Here is a 20,162-nt window from a genome sequence, read left to right as displayed (position 1 = left end):
ATCATATCTTCAAGGGAACCGCCTTTATCTTTCTGGGTTTTAGCTGCCTTTAGATTGGGCTGTGTTCCTTCGTTTTGGGCCTGCTTTAGGCTCCTTTGGCGAGTTGGCCGAGCTCTCTGAGAAGAGGTCGGGCATTTAGCCGAGCTCTCTGAGAAGAGGTCGGGCATTTAGCCGAGCTCTCTGAGAAGAGGTCGGGCATTTAGCCGTGCTCTAGAAGAGGTCGGATAGTCTGACCTGAAGAGGTCGGTCGGCTTGTCGCTAAACATCCCGGGTCGGACAGGTTGACCCAGGGTATGAACAGTGCCCCTGCTTGAGTTCGATCTTTCCATGAGATCATGCTTTTCAGAGCTTCGATCTCTTTGGAAGTCGTGCTCGAGCATCTGTCTGGCTTTGATTCTTCATTGCTTTGAAATCTTTTGCAGATTTTCTAGAGGTTTGGTACTTCACAGTCCGTCCTCTTTTGAGTAGTAGTGTGGGTTTTCTACCCTTGCCTTCTGGATCACGCCTTGCTTTTGTGTTGACAACCCTCTGCTTTGGTGAAGTTATCCTTGCGGCTTGATATCCGGACTCTTAGTGACTTGTCTGATGACTTTTTAGTGTTCTTTGTATAGAACCTTTTAGTCTCGGATGACGTACGTAGCCCTGTTTGAGATTGTGCCTTCTTTGAGTGGAGTTGTATCCCTTTTAGCTAAGCACTTTTGAGCCTTAAGGTTTTTTCTTAACCTTTTGGCTTGTTCTTTTTTGAGATTGTATTTGCGCCTCTTCTTAGCTGACGTCGACCTGTACGACTTTGCCCCTGCTTGAGTTCGATCTTTCCGTGAGATCGTGCTCTCTTTGGGGGAAGTCGTACTCAAGCATCCTGACTTTGGTCGATCTTGAGTAGTTTTATCTTGTGCGAGTTTGGCATTGCCTTTTTTAGTTTGTTTGAGAGGTCTTTTCAGCCTTCTTCCGACTTATTTGTCTTCACTGTTCGGGCTTTTTAGTCATAATCCAACAACTTTTTAGGTATAGTTCCTGATGGGAAACCTTTTATAGTCTGTTGGATGACTTTTTAGCGCCGTTTTGATTTGTGCTTTTGCCTTTTAAGTAGTGTCTTTTTTCAAGACTTCGTACCTTTTAGCAAAGCATTCCTGGCATTCCTCTGGCCATTGCGAGATGTCTTTGTCCCCTTTGTGGATCTTTGTAGAGTGTCGGTATTTTGTTGTCCGACCTCTTTCGATCACTGCCGGTTCTGTCCACTTCCTGCTTGGTTGAGGTGGTCCTTGGGGCTAACTTGTCCGACAACTTTTTAGTGTTCTTTGGTAGAACCTTTTTAGTTGGTCTGAACAATTTTGATAGCCTTGTCATGGAGCCGTGGCTTTTTGGGCAAAGCTATGTCCCTTTTAGCGCACGCTTTTTGTTGGTCCAATTTCTCGTGTCGACGAGCTGTAGCTTTCCTTGGTCCGACTTCTTGTCGGTCCAAGCTGTGGTTTTCGTTGGTCCGACTTCTTCCTGTCGGTCCAAGCTGTAGCTTTTGTTTGGTCCGACTTTTTCTTGTTGTTCCAAGCTGTAGCTTTGGGCCGACTTCTTCATGTCGGTCGCTTCTAATTTATTTCTAGTAATCCTCTTTATTGGACCTCTGTCAGGTCTCTTTCAAGGATTACTTTTTATAACTTTTTGTTTATGGGACGACTTCTTTACGTCAGTCCCTTCTCCAAGTTATTTTTGTAATCCTCTTTCTTGGACCTTTGTCAGATCTCTTTCAGGGATTACTTTTATAACTTGTCCGTTGTAGGAGACCGACTTCTTTATGTCGATCTCTTCTAAGTTATTTCGTAACCCTCTTTCTTGGACCTTTGCCAGGTCTCTTTCAGGGATTACTTTTTATAACTTTTTGTTTATGGGACGACTTCTTTACGTCAGTCCCTTCTCCAAGTTATTTTTGTAATCCTCTTTCTTGGACCTTTGTCAGATCTCTTTCAGGGATTACTTTTATAACTTGTCCGTTGTAGGAGACCGACTTCTTTATGTCGATCTCTTCTAAGTTATTTCGTAACCCTCTTTCTTGGACCTTTGCCAGGTCTCTTTCAGGGATTACTTTTTATAACTTTTTGTTTATGGGACGACTTCTTTACGTCAGTCCCTTCTCCAAGTTATTTTTGTAATCCTCTTTCTTGGACCTTTGTCAGATCTCTTTCAGGGATTACTTTTATAACTTGTCCGTTGTAGGAGACCGACTTCTTTATGTCGATCTCTTCTAAGTTATTTCGTAACCCTCTTTCTTGGACCTTTGCCAGGTCTCTTTCAGGGATTACTTTTTATAACTTTTTGTTTTTGGGACGACTTCTTTACGTCAGTCCCTTCTCCAAGTTATTTTTGTAATCCTCTTTCTTGGACCTTTGTCAGATCTCTTTCAGGGATTACTTTTATAACTTGTCCGTTGTAGGAGACCGACTTCTTTATGTCGATCTCTTCTAAGTTATTTCGTAACCCTCTTTCTTGGACCTTTGCCAGGTCTCTTTCAGGGATTTGCTGATAACTTGGGTTGACTTGGTCCGACTTCTCAACGTCGGCCAGTCTTTAAGTTACTATTTTAGCAATCCGTAAGACCTCGTCAGGTTCTTTTTTGGATCACTTTCGATAACTTCTTACATTATTCTGTGTTCATCTTTGCCGATTTTGTCGTGATCGGGCGATGATTTTGGTGTTTCACCTTGCCGACCTGCCGTAGTCGGGCGTCTTGGTAGGAAACTTTTTAGGGAATCTGCAATCTTTTAAACAATAATATAAAGATAAGAGTGTGTACATGTTAGTACTTACCTTTCTAGGTCGGGCAATCTTTTTGGATCTCGGCCTGGCGCCCTTTTTAGATTGCAGGCATGCCATGTCCTTGGTAGCTCTTGCCCTTCAAGTTCGGGCAGTCTGTAGCAACCTTTCCCCAGTTCTTCTAAACAACTTGGTATGGTCCTTTCCAGTTGGGTGCTAGCTTTCCTTCTCCAGGTCGAGTTGTTTGGTAGTAATTCCATAGTCGACCTATGTCTTTGAGATGTCTACTAAGATCCCGGACAGCGTGTCTGATTAGCTGGATTTCATAGTTTAAATGTGTGTTACTGTGGCTGACCCTGAGTACATCCCTTATACCGCCTTCGAGACCGATTTGTTGTGGTCTTGTAATGTAGCTCGGATGAGGCTTCTGTTATTGCCCCTTGGTTGGCTAGTTTTGAAAATGCATCAGCTCGGGCATTCTGCTCTCAAGGTATGTGTCGGACCTCATATCCCCGAATTGTCCAAGCTGTTGGTGCTGGCTGGTTTTGAAAATGCATAAGCTCGGGCATTCTATGTGTCGGACTTCATTTTTCTCCGATTTGTCCGAGTTGTTGGTGCTGGCTGCATTAGCTCGGGCATTCTATGTGTCAGACTTCATTTTCCCCGATTTGTCCGAGCTATTTTCTATTTTTGTCCAGAGTCCCCCGAATTGTCCGAGATGTTCTCTGGTTTTGTCCAAGGTCTCCCGAATTATCCGAGCTGTCCTCTGTAGGATTCTTCCAGCTAAGTTTGTTTTCTGCAGGATGCCCTTTATTGGCTGGTTGGTTGGAACTCTGATAGTGTGAGCTTGAAAGCATGGGTGGAGTCGTCGAGAGGTGAGTATGAGGGTGTAGGCGAACTTTTTCTATCTGTTGATAGGTTAGTTCGGTCCCTTGTAAAGCTTTGCTGATGAAGTAGACGGGTTGTTTCCCACTTTCGTCTTCTCTGACTAGTGCTGAGGCTATTGCCTGACTTCCCACTGCGAGGTATAATGAGTTCTTCACTTTCCCGTGGTCTGGAAAGGATGGGTGGTTGCCCCAAGAATTTTGAAATCTCGGAAGGCTTGTTCGTACTCCGTTGTCCTTTTCAACTAGTCCGACCTCCTTGGTGTGAGGTGGACGTTCAACTCGTCCGACCTCTTTGGTGTGAGGTAGATGTTTAACTCGTTCGACCTCTTTGGTATGAGGTGGACCTTCAACTCGTCCGACCTCTTGGTTGTGAGGTGGACCTTCAATTCGCCCGACATCTTCGGTGTGAGGTGGACCTTCAACTTGTCCGACCTCTTTGGTGTGAGGTGGAGCTTAAACTCGCCCGACATCTTCAGTGTGAGGTGGACCTTCAACTTGTCCGACCTCTTTGGTGTGAGGTAGACCTTAACTCGCCGACCTCTTCGGTGTGAGGTGGACCTTCACCTTGTCCGACCTCTTTGTTGTGAGATGGACCTTCAACTTTGTCCGACCTCTTTGTTGTGAGGTGGACCTTAACTCGCCCGACCTCTTCCGTGTGAGGTGGACCTTCAACTTGTTCGACCTCTTTGGTGTGAGGTGGAGCTTAAACTCGCCCGACCTCTTCGGTGTGAGGTGGACCTTCACCTTGTCCGACCTCTTTGTTGTGAGATGGACCTTCAACTTTGTCCGACCTCTTTGTTGTGAGGTGGAGCTTAAACTCGCCCGACATCTTCAGTGTGAGGTGGACCTTCAACTTGTCCGACCACTTTGGTGTGAGGTGGACCTTCAACTTGTCCGACCTCTTTGTTGTGAGGTGGACCTTAACTCGCCCGACCTCTTCCGTGTGAGGTGGACCTTCAACTTGTCCGACCTCTTTGGTGTGAGGTGGACCTTCAATTCGTCCGACCTCTTTCTCCTTTTTGCTTTTGATTGGGCGAGGTGGTGGGATCTTCTCCGATTGATCTTCTTCTTTTCTTGGACTCTTTATCCTTGTCCCGTGGTGGGTTAGGAGAATTCGGTTTTTTAGCTTTCTCCTAGTCGAGAGTTCTCTTCCATGTTGATGTATTTCTGTTCCCGTTCCTGTACCTCGTTCAGAGATGTTGGGTGCTTCTTGGATATTGAGTGGCTGAGAGGTCCTTCTCTTAGGCCATTGATGAGTCCCATGATGGCCGCTTTTGTTGGAAGACTTTGTATGTCAAGGCATGCGTTGTTGAATCTTTCCATGTAGCTGTGAAGACTTTTCTGATCTCCTTGTTTAATTCCTAGCAAGCTTTGAAGTGTGTTTGGCTTTATCCTTCTGGATGGAGAACCTGGCGAGGAATCTTCTTAACAAGGTCGTCAAACTTGTGATGGATCTTGGAGACAAACTGTCGAAGCACCATATTGCTGCCTTCGTTAGAGTAGTCGGGAAGACTTTGAATGGCGTCCGATGTGTCGGTGAGGTACATTCTTCTGAAATTACTGAGATGATGGCTTGGATTCAATGTGCCGCCGTACGGGATCATGTCGGGAGCCTTGAAGTCCTTTGGGACTTTAGCTTTCATGATATCTTTGGTGAATGGGTCTTGATCTTTGTAGGGGCTGTCTTCGTGACCGGATCGAGTTGTTTTGGCTTTGAGATCTGCTTCGAGTTTTAGGAGCTTGTCCTTTAACTCGTGGCATCACCTAACTTCCCTTCGTAGGTCTCTCTCAGCTTCTTGTTGATGTTCCACCTTTTTTTTGAGTTGCTTTAAGCGATCTTGAAGTGCCTCCATAGCCTCCTCTTTTGGCGAATTCTCGCCTTTGGTGGGTTGAAGAGTATCTTTTGGTGTAGTATCCGCGTCTTTGTGCGGTGTTCTATCCTCTAGATCTGAATCATGGTCGTTGTCATGGTTGTCCGCCATGGTGATGGGATGACTTCCAGGTCCCCGGCAACGGCGCCAATGTTCCGAGGGTTACCTGAAACGTGTAGCTCGGTCTTCTGGCAAGGCCCGAGGTGGGGGGTCTGTGACCCGAGCTGGTTGTGCTGAACGGCGGGGGGTTGTACCTGCAATGACACTCCGATGCTTAAGTTAGCATGGGTCCAAGCAGATATCAAGTAGAATTAGAGTATGAGTTATACCTGGGTGCTCCAGTGTATTTATAATGGTGAGATGTGGCCTCCTGTGGATAAGATAAGTTTAGTTATCTTATCTTATCTTTATCTTATCTTTAAGTGAGGTCATCATATCTTCAAGGGAACCGCCTTTATCTTTCTGGGTTTTAGCTGCCTTTAGATTGGGCTGTGTTCCTTCGTTTTGGGCCTGCTTTAGGCTCCTTTGGCGAGTTGGCCGAGCTCTTTGAGAAGAGGTCGGGCATTTAGCCGAGCTCTCTGAGAAGAGGTCGGGCATTTAGCCGAGCTCTCTGAGAAGAGGTCGGGCATTTAGCCGAGCTCTCTGAGAAGAGGTCGGGCATTTAGCCGTGCTCTAGAAGAGGTCGGATAGTCTGACCTGAAGAGGTCGGTCGGCTTGTCGCTAAACATCCCGGGTCGGACAGGTTGACCCAGGGTATGAACACTATGGTTCGGGGGAAATACTTGGATTTTAGTCCGGAAAATGTAAGGTTAGCATTCAACTTGCCCATGATGCAAGGAGATGAACATCCTTACACTAGAAGGGTCAACTTTGATCAAAGGTTGGACCAAGTCCTCACAGTCTTATGTGAAGAGGGCGCACAATGGAAGAGAGATTCAAGAGGCAAGCCGGTTCAATTGAGAAGGCATGACCTCAAGCCCATGGCTAGAGGATGGTTGGAGTTTATCCAACGCTCAATCATTCCCACTAGCAACCGGTCCGAAGTTACTCTAGACCGGGCCATCATGATTCATAGCATCATGATTGGAGAAGAAGTGGAAGTTCATGAGGTTATAGCCCAAGAACTCTATAAAGTGGCGGACAAGTCTTCCACCTTGGCAAGGCTAGCCTTTCCTCATCTCATTTGTCACCTCTGTTATTCAGTTGGAGTTGACATAGAAGGAGATACCCCCATTGATGAGGACAAGCCCATCACTAAGAAAAGGATGGAGCACACAAGAGACCCCACTCATCATGAGATCCCTGAGATGCCTCAAGGGATGCACTTTCCTCCACAAGATTATTGGGAGCAACTAAACACCTCCCTAGGAGAATTAAGTTCCAACATGGGACAACTAAGGGTGGAGCATCAAGAACACTCCATCATCCTTCATGAAATTAGAGAAGATCAAAAAGTCATGAGGGAGGAGCAACAAAGACAAGGAAGAGATATTGAGGAGCTCAAGCACTCCATAGGATCTTCAAGAGGAAGAAAGAGCCGCCATCACTAAGGTGGACCCGTTCTTTGATTTCCTTGTTCTTTATTCTTCTGTTTTTCGATTTTTATGCTTATGTTTATCCATGTTTGTGTCTTGTGATCATTAGTGTCTTAGTGTCTATGCCTTAAAGTTATGAATGTCCTATGAATCCATCACCTTTCTTGAATAAAAACGTGCTTAAATTGAAAAGAAAAGAATTGCATGAATTTTGAATTTTATAATAGTTTAATTATTTTGATGTGGTGGCAATACTCTTGTTCTCTGAATGTATGCTTAAACAGTGCATATATATCTTGAATTTGTGGTTCATGAAGGTTGGCTCTTGAAAGAATGATGAAAAAGGAGACATGTTACTGAGGATCTGAAAAATCATTAAAAATGATTCTTGAAGCAAGAAAAAGCAGTGAATACAAAAAAAAAAAAAGAAGAAGCAAACGAAAAAAAAACGAAAAAAAAAAGAAAAAGAAAGAAAAAGAAAGAAAAAGAAAGAAATAAAGTTGTGATCCAAGGCAATAAGAGTGTGCTTAAGAACCCTGGACACCTCTAATTGGGGACTTTAGCAAAGCTAAGTCACAATCAAAAAAGGTTCACCCAATTATGTGTATGTGGCATGTATGTATCCGGTGGTAATACTGGAAGACAGAGTGCTTTGGGCCACGGCCAAGACTCATAAAGTAGCTGTGTTCAAGAATCATCATACTCTACTAGGAGAATCAATAACACTATCTAGATTCTGAGTTCCTAAAGAAGCCAACCATTCTGAATTTCAAAGGATAGACTGAGATGCCAAAACTGTTCAGAGGCAAAAAGCTAAAAGCCCCGCTCATCTAATTAATACTGATCTTCATAGATGTTTTTGGAATTCATTGCATATTCTCTTCTTTTTATCTTATTTGATTTTCAGTTGCTTGAGGACAAGCAACAATTTAAGTTTGGTGTTGTGATGAGCGGATAATTTGTACGCTTTTTGGCATTGTTTTTAGTATGTTTTTAGTATGATCTAGTTAGTTTTTAGTATATTTTTATTAGTTTTTAATTAAAACTCCCTTTTCTGGACTTTACTATGAGTTTGTGTGTTTTTCTGTGATTTCAGGTATTTTCTGGCTGAAATTGAGGGACATGAGCAAAAACCTGATCCAGAGACTAAAAAGGACTGCAGATGCTGTTGGATTCTGACCTCCCTGCACTCGAAGTAGATTTTCTGGAGCTACAGAAGCCCAATTGGCGCGCTCTCAACGGTGTTGGAAAGTAGACATCCTGGGCTTTCCAGCAATATATGATAGTTCATACTTTGCCCAAGATTTGATGGCCCAAACCGGCGTTCAAAGTCACCTCAAGAAAAACCAGCGTTAAACGCCGGAACTGGCACCTAATTGGGAGTTAAACGCCCAAACTGGCATAAAAGCTGGCGTTTAACTCCAAGAGGAGTCTCTACACGAAAATGCTTCATTTGCTCAGCCCAAGCACACACCAAGTGGGCCCGGAAGTGGATTTTTATGTCAATTACTCATCTTTGTAATTCTTAAGCTACTAGTTCCCTATAAGTAGGACCTTTTACTATTGTATTTTCATCTTTTGATCATGTTTTTATGATTGAACCCTCTTTGGGAGGCTGGCCATTCGGCCATGCCTAGACCTTGTTCTTATGTATTTTCAACGGTGGAGTTTCTACACACCATAGATTAAGGTGTGGAGCTCTGCTGTACCTCGAGTATTAATGCAATTACTATTGTTCTTCTATTCAATTCCGCTTGTTCTTTGTCCAAGATATCACTTGTTCTTCAACTTGATGAAGGTGATGATTGACGCTCATCACCATTCTCACCTATGAACAAGGTGACTGACAACCATTCTTGTTCTACAAGCATCTGAGGCTTAGTGAATATCTCTTGGGTTCTTTAATCGGAATCTTCGTGGTATAGGCAAGAACTGATGGCGGCATTCAAGAGAATCCGGAAGGTCTAACCTTGTCTGTGGTATTCTGAGTAGGATTCAATGATTGAATGACTGTGACGTGCTTCAAACTCCTAGCAGGCGGGGCGTTAGTGACAGACGCAAAAGAATCAATGGATTTTATTCCGGCCTGACCGAGAACCGACAGCTGAATTCCGCTATGCTGTGACAGAGCATATGCAATCGCTTTCACTGAGAGGATGGGAGGTAGCCATTGACAACGGTGAAACCCTACACGAGCTTGCCATGGAAAGGAGTAAGAAGGATTGGATGAAGACAGTAGGAAAGCAGAGAGACGGAAGGGAAGGCATCTTCATACGCTTATCTGAAGCTCTCACCAATGATATACATAAGTATCTCTATCTTTATCTTTATGCTTTATTCATCATCTATACCCAATTGAGTTTGCCTGACTGAGATTTACAAGATGACCATAGCTTGCTTCATAGCAATAATCTCCGTGGGATCGACCCTTACTCACGTAAGGTATTACTTGGACGACCCAGTGCACTTGCTGGTTAGTTGTGCAAAGTTGTGTTTATGCCATGGTATTGAGCACCAAGTCTTTGGAGCCATTACCGGGGATTATTCGAATATGGACAAAGTAGTGATCACAATTTCGTGCACCAGTAAACTTTTTCAGTTTCCCTCCAATCCTTCTTATGACTTAAGATCTCTTTCATGAACTTAGCATAAGAGGGTATTTTCTCAAGTGCCTTTGCAAACGAAATCTTTATTTCAAGAGTCCTGAGAGAGTCTGCAAAGCGGGAAAATTGCTTATCCTATTCTGCTTGGTGGAGTTTCTGAGGATAAGGCATTTTGGCTTTGTATTCCTCAACCTTAGTTGCTGCAGGTTTATTGCCTACAGATGTGGTTTGAGAAGCCTTTTTAGAGGGGTTGCTATCAGCACTTGTATGTGTCTGATCCCTCACTGGCGTTTGAATGCCAGGGTTGGAAGCTGGAGTGGCATTAGACGCCAACTCCTTACCTGTTTCTTGCATCTGAACGCCAGAACTGAGCTTCTTTTGGGCGTTCAACGCCAACTCCCTGCCTGTTTCTGGTGTTTGAACGCCATAACTGAGCATGGATTGGGCATTTGATGCCAGCTCTCCACCCTTCTCTGGCATTTAAGCGCTAGAATTATTCCTCTCTGGGCTCTTACTGTCCTCAGAAGGATTTTGGTTAGTGTTTTGTTCATTTCTTGGCTTCCTGCTGCCTTGAAGTGAGGTATTTAATGTTTTCCCACTTCTTAATTGAACTGCTTGGCACTCTTCTGTTATTTGTTTTGATAACTGCTGTTCTGTTTGCTTCAACTACACTTCCATATTCATATTAGCCATTTTTGTTTCTTGCAATATCTCCTTGAATTCGGCTAGCTGTTTTGTTAGAAAATCTAATTGATGATTGAATTCAGTAACTTGTTCTGCAGGACTGAGTTCATCAGTTACTGTTTTAGCCTCTTTTTTCATGGAAGATTCACTGCTTAGGAACAGATGCTGATTTATGGCAACTGTATCAATGAGCTCTTGAGCTTCCTCAATTGTCTTTCTCATGTGGATAGATCTACCAGCTGAGTGGTCTAGAAAAATCTGAGCTTTCTCTGTAAGCCCATAATAGAAGATGTCTAACTGCACCCACTCTGAAAATATCTCAGAGGGGCATTTTCTTAGCATCTCTCTGTATCTCTCCCAGGCATCATAAAGGGATTTATTATCTCCTTGTTTAAAGCCTTGGATGCTCAGCCTTAGCTGTGTCATCCGTTTTGGAGGGAAGTATTGATTCAGGAATTTTTCTGACAGCTGTTTCCATGTCCTTATGCTAGCTTTAGGTTGGTTATTTAACCACCTCTTAGCTTGGTCTTTTACAGCAAATAGAAACAGTAATAATTTGTAGACATCCTGATCTACTTCCTTATCATGTACTGTGTCAGCAATTTGTAAAAACTGTGCCAGAAACTCTGTAGGTTCTTCCTGTGAAAGATTGGAATATAGGCAACTTTGCTGCACCATAATATTGAGCTGAGGATTCAACTCAAAACTACTGACTCCGATGGAGGGTATACAGATACTACTCCCATATGAAGCAGTAGTGGGGTTAGCATATGACCCCAGAGTCTTTCTAGACTGTTCATTTCCACTTAGGTCCATAATGGAGAAAGGGAGATGATGTGAATTTATTTTATTTATTTTATTATATAAAAAAAGATTTTCGAAATAATAAAATAAAATAAAATAAAAACTAAAATATAAAAAAAATGAGGAGAAAGAAAGCGGTTAGGATATTTTTGAAAAGGATATAATTTGAAAAATTTTGACCAAGTCAACCCAAGTAATTCGAAAATTATGAGAAATTAAAGGAGAAGATATTTTTTTATTTTTGAATTTTATTATGAAAGAGAAAAACACACAAAAGACACAAGACTTACAATTTTTAAATCCAATGCTCCTTGTTTTCGAAAATTTTGGAGGGAAACACCAAGGCACACCAAACTTAAAAATTTTAAGATCAAAACACAAAGAAGACTCAAGAACACCTTGAAGACTCACAAGAACACCAAGAACAAAAGAAAGAACACCAAACTTAAAATTTTTAGAAAACCAAAATAAATTTTAAAAAATTAAAGAAAATTAACAAGGGAACACCACACTTAAAGTTTGGCACAAGATTTAATCAAAGAAAAATTATTTTTGAAAAAATTTTAAAAAGAAGATACCCAATTGCCAAAAGCATAAGCCAACGCTCTAGTCAACTGAGCTATAAATTTAACGTGTTTTAATATTGTATAAAAGGAAAAAATATTTTTGAAAACTGATATTTTGAAAAAGTACAAGGAAAACACGAAAACACACAGAACAAGAAAAACTAAAAATCAAAAAAGAAAAATTGACAAGAACAACTTGAAGGTCAAGGAAGAACAAAGAACATGCAATTTGAAAATTGAAAGACAAATAAAAGCATGCAATTGACACCAAACTTAAAACATGACACTAAACTCACAGAAAAACTAGAAATTAATAAAGAAAATTAATATTTTTGAAAAATTTTTGAAAAGAAAATAAAAGACTCTGACCCAAAAGACAAAAATTTCCTAATCTAAGCAAGAAGATTCACCGTCAGTTGTTTAAACTCAAACAATCCCCGGCAACGGCGCCAAAAACTTGGTGCACGAAAATTACACTCACACTATGTAATTCCGCACAACTAACCAGCAAGTGCACTGGGTCGTCCAAGTAATACCTTACGTGAGTAAGGGTCGAATCCCACGGAGATTGTTGGCTTGAGGAAAGCTATGGTTATCTTATTATTCTTAGTTAGGACACCAATAGGGTTCTTTAGTTTCAATTGTAAAAAGTGAAAGGGCATAAAATAAGTAATTGTTACGCAATAATGGAGAATATGTTAGAGTTTTGGAGATACTTTGTCTTCTGAATCCCTGCAACATAATGCTTTCTTAGTTTCAAACATGCAAGGCTCCTTCCATGGCAAGCTGTATGTAGGACATCACCATTGTCAATGGTTACTTCCCATCCTCTCAGTGAAAATGGTCCAAATGCTCTGTCACAGCACGGCTAATCATCTGTCGGTTCTCGATCATGTCGGAATAGGACCTATTGATCCTTTTGCGTCTGTCACTATGCCCAACACTCGCAAGTTTGAAGCTCGTCACAGTCATCCAATCCCTGAATCCTACTCGGAATACCACAGACAAGGTTTAGACTTTTCGGATTCTCAAGGATGCTGCCAATGGTTTCTAGCTTATACCACGAAGATTTTGATTAAGGAATCTAAGAGATACTCATTCAATCTAATGTAGAATGGAGGTAGTTATTAGGCACACGTTCATGGGTTAAGAATGGTGATGAGTGTCACGGCTCATCACCTTCTTCATATTGAAGTGCGAATGAACATCTTAGATAGAAACAAGCGTGTTTGAATAGAAAACAGAAATAATTGCATTAATTCATCGAGATGCTGCAGAGCTCCTCACCCCCTAACAATGGAGTTTAGAGACTCATGCCGTAAAAGAGTACAAAGTTCAGATCTAAAATGTCATAAGATGCAAAATAAATCTCTAAAAGTTGTTTAAATACTAAACTAGTAACCTAGGTTTACAGAAAATGAGTAAACTAAGATGGATAGTGCAGAAATCCACTTCTGGGGCCCACTTGGTGTGTGCTGGGGCTGAAACTTGAGTTTCTCACGTGCCTGGGCTGTTTTTGGAGTTAAACGTCAGGTTGTAACCTGTTTCTGGCGTTCAACTCCAACTTATAACCTGTTTCTGGCGTTCAACGCCAGAATGCAACATGAAACTGGCGTTAAACGTCAGTTTACGTCATTTATCTTCACGCAAAATATTGACTATTATATATTGTTGGAAAGCCCTGAATGTCTACTTTCCAACCCAATTGAGAACGCGCCAATTGGACTTCTATTGCTCTAAAAAATCCATTCTGAGTGCAGGGAGGTCAGAATCCAACAACATCAGAAGTCCTTTTTCAGCCTGAATCAGATTTTTGCTCAGCTCCCTCAATTTCAACCAGAAAATACCTGAAATCACAGAAAAACACACAAAATCACAGTAAAGTCTAGAAATATGAATGTTGCCTAAAAACTAATAAAAATATACTAAAAACTAACTAAAACATACTAAAAATTATATGAAATTACCCCCAAAAAGCGTATAAAATATCCGCTCATCACTTACTGTCCCTAACAATGTTGTCCAGGCTAAAAAGGGAAAGGTCAAGCTCCAGCGCAAGAACTCGAACTTGCTCCTTCAGATTCTCATAAGCAGCATTAACACTGTCTACAAGGTGACCTTGGAGTTCGGCATAATCAGCCCGGACAGATTCCAAGCTGTTCCTGAGATCCCTCATCTCTCTATAGATGGTAACATAGCTCTCCTTATATTTCAACACCGTGTCCTCAGCTAATCTTATAGAGGTTGCCAGACCAATAGCCCGAGTCTTCTTCCCCTCCAACTCCTTCTCCAGCTTGGTCACTTTCACCTCAAGCTCCTCTTTTAAACCCTTATTCCAGACAAACTCTGATTTGGCCTCTTCCATAAAGGCCTTCGTGGCATGGATAGGAAGATCTTGGGCAGTTCGATACAGAGCCGCCCCCATATGAGCCATCTTGATGCTACTCCGAGTTATGAAATCCAAGTGACGAAGAGGAGAGACATCATCCTTAGGAAGAGCACCATAAGGACCAATCTGCTGGTCGACAAACCCAATGGTATCAAAATCAGAAGCGTCCAGATTGAAGGGCTCAATGGTCCGAGGCCTTTTGGAAGGAGGAATGGCCGGAGGAGAAGAAATGGCAGCAGAAGAATGAGGAGGATCGAGCACATGGACCCGTGGAGTAGGAATCATTCTCCTCGGTCCAGGGGAACTCGGTACTGATGGCTTCGGCGGAACATGAGAAGATCCCTCCCCAGCCACTCTGGCCGAGATGTTTTGGGCCGCAGTAGCCTTCCTCGCTTTTTTGAAGGCTTTCATAGAATCATTATTTTTGGCCATCTCTGAAAAACAAAAACAACCATAAAAGCAGGTTACAAGATGTCAAAAGAAGGAAGCAAGGTAAAAACAAAGCAAAACATATCAATTAATACCCAACGCAGTTCGAACAAGGGATGGTTCCCCCAAAAATTTCTTAGTGTCAAGATGAGGAGGTTCCCCCCAAATATCCTCCAAAACATTTAAAAAGGCCTGCTCGATTTCGTCAAGCATCTCCCACGTGTATTGAGACACCACTATATTCTGTTGCCAACACAAGGGGAAGGCAGGCTCATCATTCGCTTCTAGAAAAAATGGTCGAACTCCCTCAACCGTTCGGACATTAAAAAAGTAGTTCTTGAAGTCCCTAAAGGACTCGTCATACATGGCAAAAACTTTATGTCCTTAGGCAGATCTAAAGGAAACCCAAGAGGCTTTCTTTTTTGAAGAAATCCCAGGCTTAGTTAAAACAAAAAGGTAAAGAAACAGAGTATGGGGACAGTGTGACGTCCAACTCTTGGCAAAGCAGCTGAAAGATCTTGATAAAACCCCAGGAGTTCGGATGGAGCTGGGATAGAGCTACGTTACACGACCACAACAATTCGGTCTCAAAAGAAGTGAAAGGAAAGGTAATATTCAACTGGCTAAAAAATAGTCATAAGCATAAAAGAAAGGGCGCTCCCCCCGGGTCAGGGTAGGAAAGCAAACCCTCTCCTCAGAGTCAAGCGCCACCAAGTCATAAGTCTTTTCCTGATCTCTACTCTTACAGAGATAGTGATGTTTCCTAAGTTCCACACAAAATTCAGCATTCACCACAGAGAAACACATTAACACAAGAGAGTCCAACCAGTCCGACATCCCCTCAGGAACCTTAGAAGATGTCTCAACAATATTTTTGCGAAGAGACATAGCCAACTAGTCCTACAAATAAGAAAAGAAAATGGATTACTAACCAAAAATAGCTCGGGTGAAATCAGAATAACTCAGACACACACGAAACAGAGCAAATGCAAACAGCAAAAGGAAAACCCCAAGACACACACCAAGGTCCAAGGGGATCCTTTAGAGGCAAAGACAAGGTAAGAAAGACACCGGAAAGGGCTATGAAGCTACACCCTAAAACTTTCAGAAAAAGAACTACCAAGCAAACAAAACATGCCAAGTGGAAATCATCAAAGACGCAAAACCTTTTTTCAAAATAAAAAACGAGCCACCAGAAAAATCGTTACTCTCTACAAAATCCATCAGTAACATTATCAACATGGCAACGGTCATCAAAATGAGCAATCTTTTCGAGAAAGCAAACAGGTCCATAAAAGCCTCAGTAACAACATGAAAAGGAACACTAAAAAACAAACACGCAAAATCTTCAGAGAACCCATGATGAGCAGATAATTTATACGCTTTTTGGCATTGTTTTTATATAGTTTTTAGTATGATTAGTTATTTTTTAGTATATTTTTATTAGTTTTTAAGCAAAATTCACATTTCTGGACTTTACGATGAGTTTGTGTATTTTTCTGTGATTTCAAGTATTTTCTGGCTGAAATTGAGGGACCTGAGCAAAAATCTGATTCAGAGGCTGACAAAGGACTGTTGATGTTGTTGGATTCTGACCTCTCTGCACTCGAAATAGAATTTTTGGAGCTATAGGAATCCAAATGGCGCGCTCTCAACTGAGTTGGAAAGTAGACATCCAGGGCTTTCCAGCAATATATAATAATCCATACTTTGCCCGAATTTAGATGACGCAAACTGGCATTTAACGCCAGCTTTCTGCCTTATTCTGGCGTCAAACGGCAGAAACAAGTTGCAAAGCAGAGTTAAACGCCAGAAACAAGTTACAAACTGGCGTTTAACTCCAAGGAAGACCTCTACACATGAAAGCTTCAATGCTCAGCCCAAGCACACACCAAGTGGGCTCGGAAGTGGATTTCTGCATCATTTACTCATTTCTGTAACCCTAGTAACTAGTTTAGTATAAATAGAACTTTTTACTATTGTACTAGGGGTCTTTTTCCCTATTTTTTGAATTCACATGTCATTTGGGGAGGCTGGCCATTTGGCCATGCCTAGACCTTGTTCTTATATATTTTCAACGGTGGAGTTTCTACACACCACAGATTAAGGTGTGGAGCTCTGCTGTTCCTCGAGTATTAATGTAATTACTACTGTTTTCTATTCAATTCATGCTTATTCTCATTCTAAGATATTCATTCACACTTCAACCTGATGAATGTGATGATCCGTGACACTCATCACCATTCTCACTTATGAACGCGTGCCTGACAAACACTTCCGTTCTACCCGCGAAAGCTAGAGTGTGTATCTCTTGGATTCCTAGTCCATGACGCATGGTTGTCTCTCCTGACAACAGAGCCTTCCATTCCGTGAGATCAGAGTCTTCGTGGTATAAGCTAGAATCCATTGGCAGCATTCTTGAGATCCGGAAAGTCTAAACCTTGTCTGTGGTATTCTGAGTAGGATCTAAGATGGGATGACTGTGACGAGCTTCAAACTCGCGACAGTAGGGCGTGGTGACAGACGCAAAAGGATAGTAAATCCTATTCCTACACGATCGAGAACCAACAGCTGATTAGCCATGCGGGAAACTGTAGAGGACCTTTTTCACTGAGAGGATGGGAAGTAGCCATTGACAATGGTGACGCCCTACATACAGCTTGCCATGGAAAGGAGTATGAAGGATTGGATGAAGACAGTAGAAAAGCAGAGATTCAGAAGGAACAACGCATCTACATACACTTATCTAAAATTCCTACCAATGAATTACATAAGTATCTCTATCTTTATTTTACATTCTATTTATCTTTTAATTATCAAAACTCTATAACCATTTGAATTCTCCTGACTGAGATTTACAAGGTGACCATAGCTTGCTTCAAGCCAACAATCTCCGTGGGATCGACCCTTACTCACGTAAGGTTTATTACTTGGACGACCCAGTGCACTTGCTGGTTAGTTGTGCAAAGTTGTGAAAAAGAGTGATATTATAATTGTGTGTACCAAGTTGTTGGCGCCATTGAGATCACAATTTCGTGCACCAAATTTTTGGCGCCGTTGCCGGGGATTGTTCGAGTTTGGATAACTGACGGTTCATCTTGTTGCTCAGATTAGGTAAATTTCCTTTATTTTGTTTTAAAAAAGTTTTCAAAAATCTTTCAAAAATTTTTCTTCTTTTTTGTTTTTCCAAAATAATTTTTGAAAAAAAATACAAAAAATATTTAAAAAAATCAAAAATATTTTTGTGTTTCTTGTTTGAGTCTAGAGTCAAGTTTTGAGTTTAGTGTCAATTGCATATTTTTAAAACTTGTGCATTTTTTGAAAAAAATTCATGCATTGCATTCTTCATTATCTTCAAGTTGTTCTTGATGAGTCTCCTTGTTTGATCTTCATATTTTCTTGTTTTGTGTCTTTTCTTGTTTTTCATATGCATTTTTGAATTTATAGTGTCTAAACATGAAAAATCTCTAAGTTTGGTGTCTTGCATGTTTTTTTTTCTTGAAAAAATTTTTCAAAAATAAGTTCTTGATGTTCATCATGATCTTCAAAGTGTTCTTGGTGTTCATCTTGACATTCATAGTGTTCTTGCATGCATCATTGATTTTGATCCAAAATTTTCATGTTTTGGGTCATATTTGTATTTTTCTCCCTCCTCATTAAAAATTCAAAAATAAAAAATATATTTTCCTTATTTTACACATAAAATTTGAAATCTTTGGGTTGACTTAGTCAAAAATTTTTAAAATAAGTTGTTTCTTGTTAGTCAAGTCAAGATTTCAATTTTAAAAATCTTATCTTTTCAAATCTTTTTCAAAAATCAAATCTTTTTCATTTTTTTTTATTATTTTCAAAAATTTTAAAAAGTGATTTCAAAATCTTTTTCTTAATTTCATTTCAAAATTTTGAAAACTTTACTAACAATTAATGTGATTGATTAAAAAATTTGAAGTTTGTTACTTTCTTGTTAAGAAAGGTTCAATCTTTAAATTCTAGAATCATATCTTTTAGTTTCTTGTTAGTCAAGTAATCAATTTTAATTTTAAAAATAAATTCTTTTTAATTTCCTTTTCAAATCTTTTTCAAAATAAATTTTTAATCAAATCTTTTCCAATCATATCTTTTTATCATATCTTTTTCAAAATCAATTTCAAAATCTTTTCTAACTTCCTATCTTTTCAAAATTGATTTTCAAATCTTTTTCAACTAACTAATTGACTTTTTGTTTATTTCTTATCTTTTTCAAAATCACCTAACTACTTTTCTCTCTCTAATTTTCGAAAATCACCTTCCTCTTTTTCAAAATTCTTTTAATTAACTAATTGTTTCAAATTTTAATTTTAATTTTATTTCTTCTCTTAATTTTCGAAAATCACTAACGATTTTTCAAAAATAATTTTCGAAAACTCTCTCTCTCTCTCTCTCTCTCTCTCTCTCATCTCCTTCTATTTATTTATTTATCTACTAACACTTCTCTTCTATTCATAATTCGAACCCTCTTCTCCTCTCTCTGTGTGTTCGAATTTTTCTCTTATCCTTCTTCTATTCTTTTCTTCTTCTACTCACATAAAGAAATCCCTATACTGTGACATAGAGGATTCCTCTTCTTTTCTGTTCTCTTCTTTTTCACATGAGCAAGAGCAAGGATAATAACATTCTTGTTGAAGCTGATCCGGAACCTGAAAGGACTCTGAAGAGGAAGCTAAGAGAAGCTAAAACACAACACTCTGAAGAGGACTTTACTGGAATTTTCGAAAAAGAAGTAGAGATGACCGAACCCAATAACAATGGTGGAGGTGCAAGGAAGATTCTTGGTGACTTTACTGCACCAAATTCGAACTTACATGGAAGAAGCATCTCAATCCCTGCCATTGGAGCAAACAATTTTGAGTTAAAGCCTCAATTAGTTTCTCTGATGCAACAGAATTGCAAGTTTTATGGACTTCCATCAGAAGATCCTTTTCAGTTCTTAACTGAATTCTTGCAGATCTGTGATACTGTTAAGACCAATGGGGTTGATCCCGAGGTCTACAGGCTTATGCTTTTCCCTTTTGCTATAAGAGATAAAGCTAGAGTATGGTTGGACTCTCAATCTAAAGATAGTCTGAACTCTTGGGATAAGCTGGTCACAGCTTTCTTAGCCAAGTTCTTTCCTCCTCAAAAGCTTAGCAAGCTTAGAGTGGATGTTCAAACCTTCAGACAGAAAGAAGGTGAATCCCTCTATGAAGCTTGGGAGAGATACAAGCAACTGACCAAAAAGTGTCCTTCTGACATGCTTTCAGAATGGACCATCCTGGATATATTCTATGATGGTCTCTCTGAATTATCTAAGATGTCACTGGACCATTCTGCAGGTGGATATATTCACCTGAAGAAAACGCCTGCAGAAGCTCAGGAACTCATTGACATGGTTGCAAATAACCAGTTCATGTACACTTCTGAAAGGAATCCTGTGAATAATGGGATGCCTCAGAGGAAGGGAGTTCTTGAAATTGATGCTCTAAATGCCATATTGGCTCAGAACAAAATATTGACTCAGTAAGTCAACATGATTTCTCAGAGTCTGAATGGATTGCAAAATGCATCCAACAGTACTAAAGAGGCATCTTCTGAAGAAGAAGCCTATAATCCTGAGAACCATGCAATGGCAGA

General features: G+C 40.6%; 1 non-coding gene across 1 annotated transcript; it reads right to left on the bottom strand.

Moving 5' to 3' along the window:
- Positions 1-19,680: 19,680 nt before the first annotated feature.
- Positions 19,681-19,788, bottom strand: LOC130956668 (small nucleolar RNA R71). Its single transcript, XR_009077185.1, has one exon. It is a non-coding gene; the product is annotated as a small nucleolar RNA R71 (small nucleolar RNA).
- Positions 19,789-20,162: the final 374 nt, after the last annotated feature.

This window comes from Arachis stenosperma, chromosome 1 (genome assembly GCF_014773155.1).
Source record: "Arachis stenosperma cultivar V10309 chromosome 1, arast.V10309.gnm1.PFL2, whole genome shotgun sequence".
Taxonomy (NCBI): Eukaryota; Viridiplantae; Streptophyta; class Magnoliopsida; order Fabales; family Fabaceae; genus Arachis; species Arachis stenosperma.
This window is presented reverse-complemented; position numbering and strand designations above follow the sequence as displayed.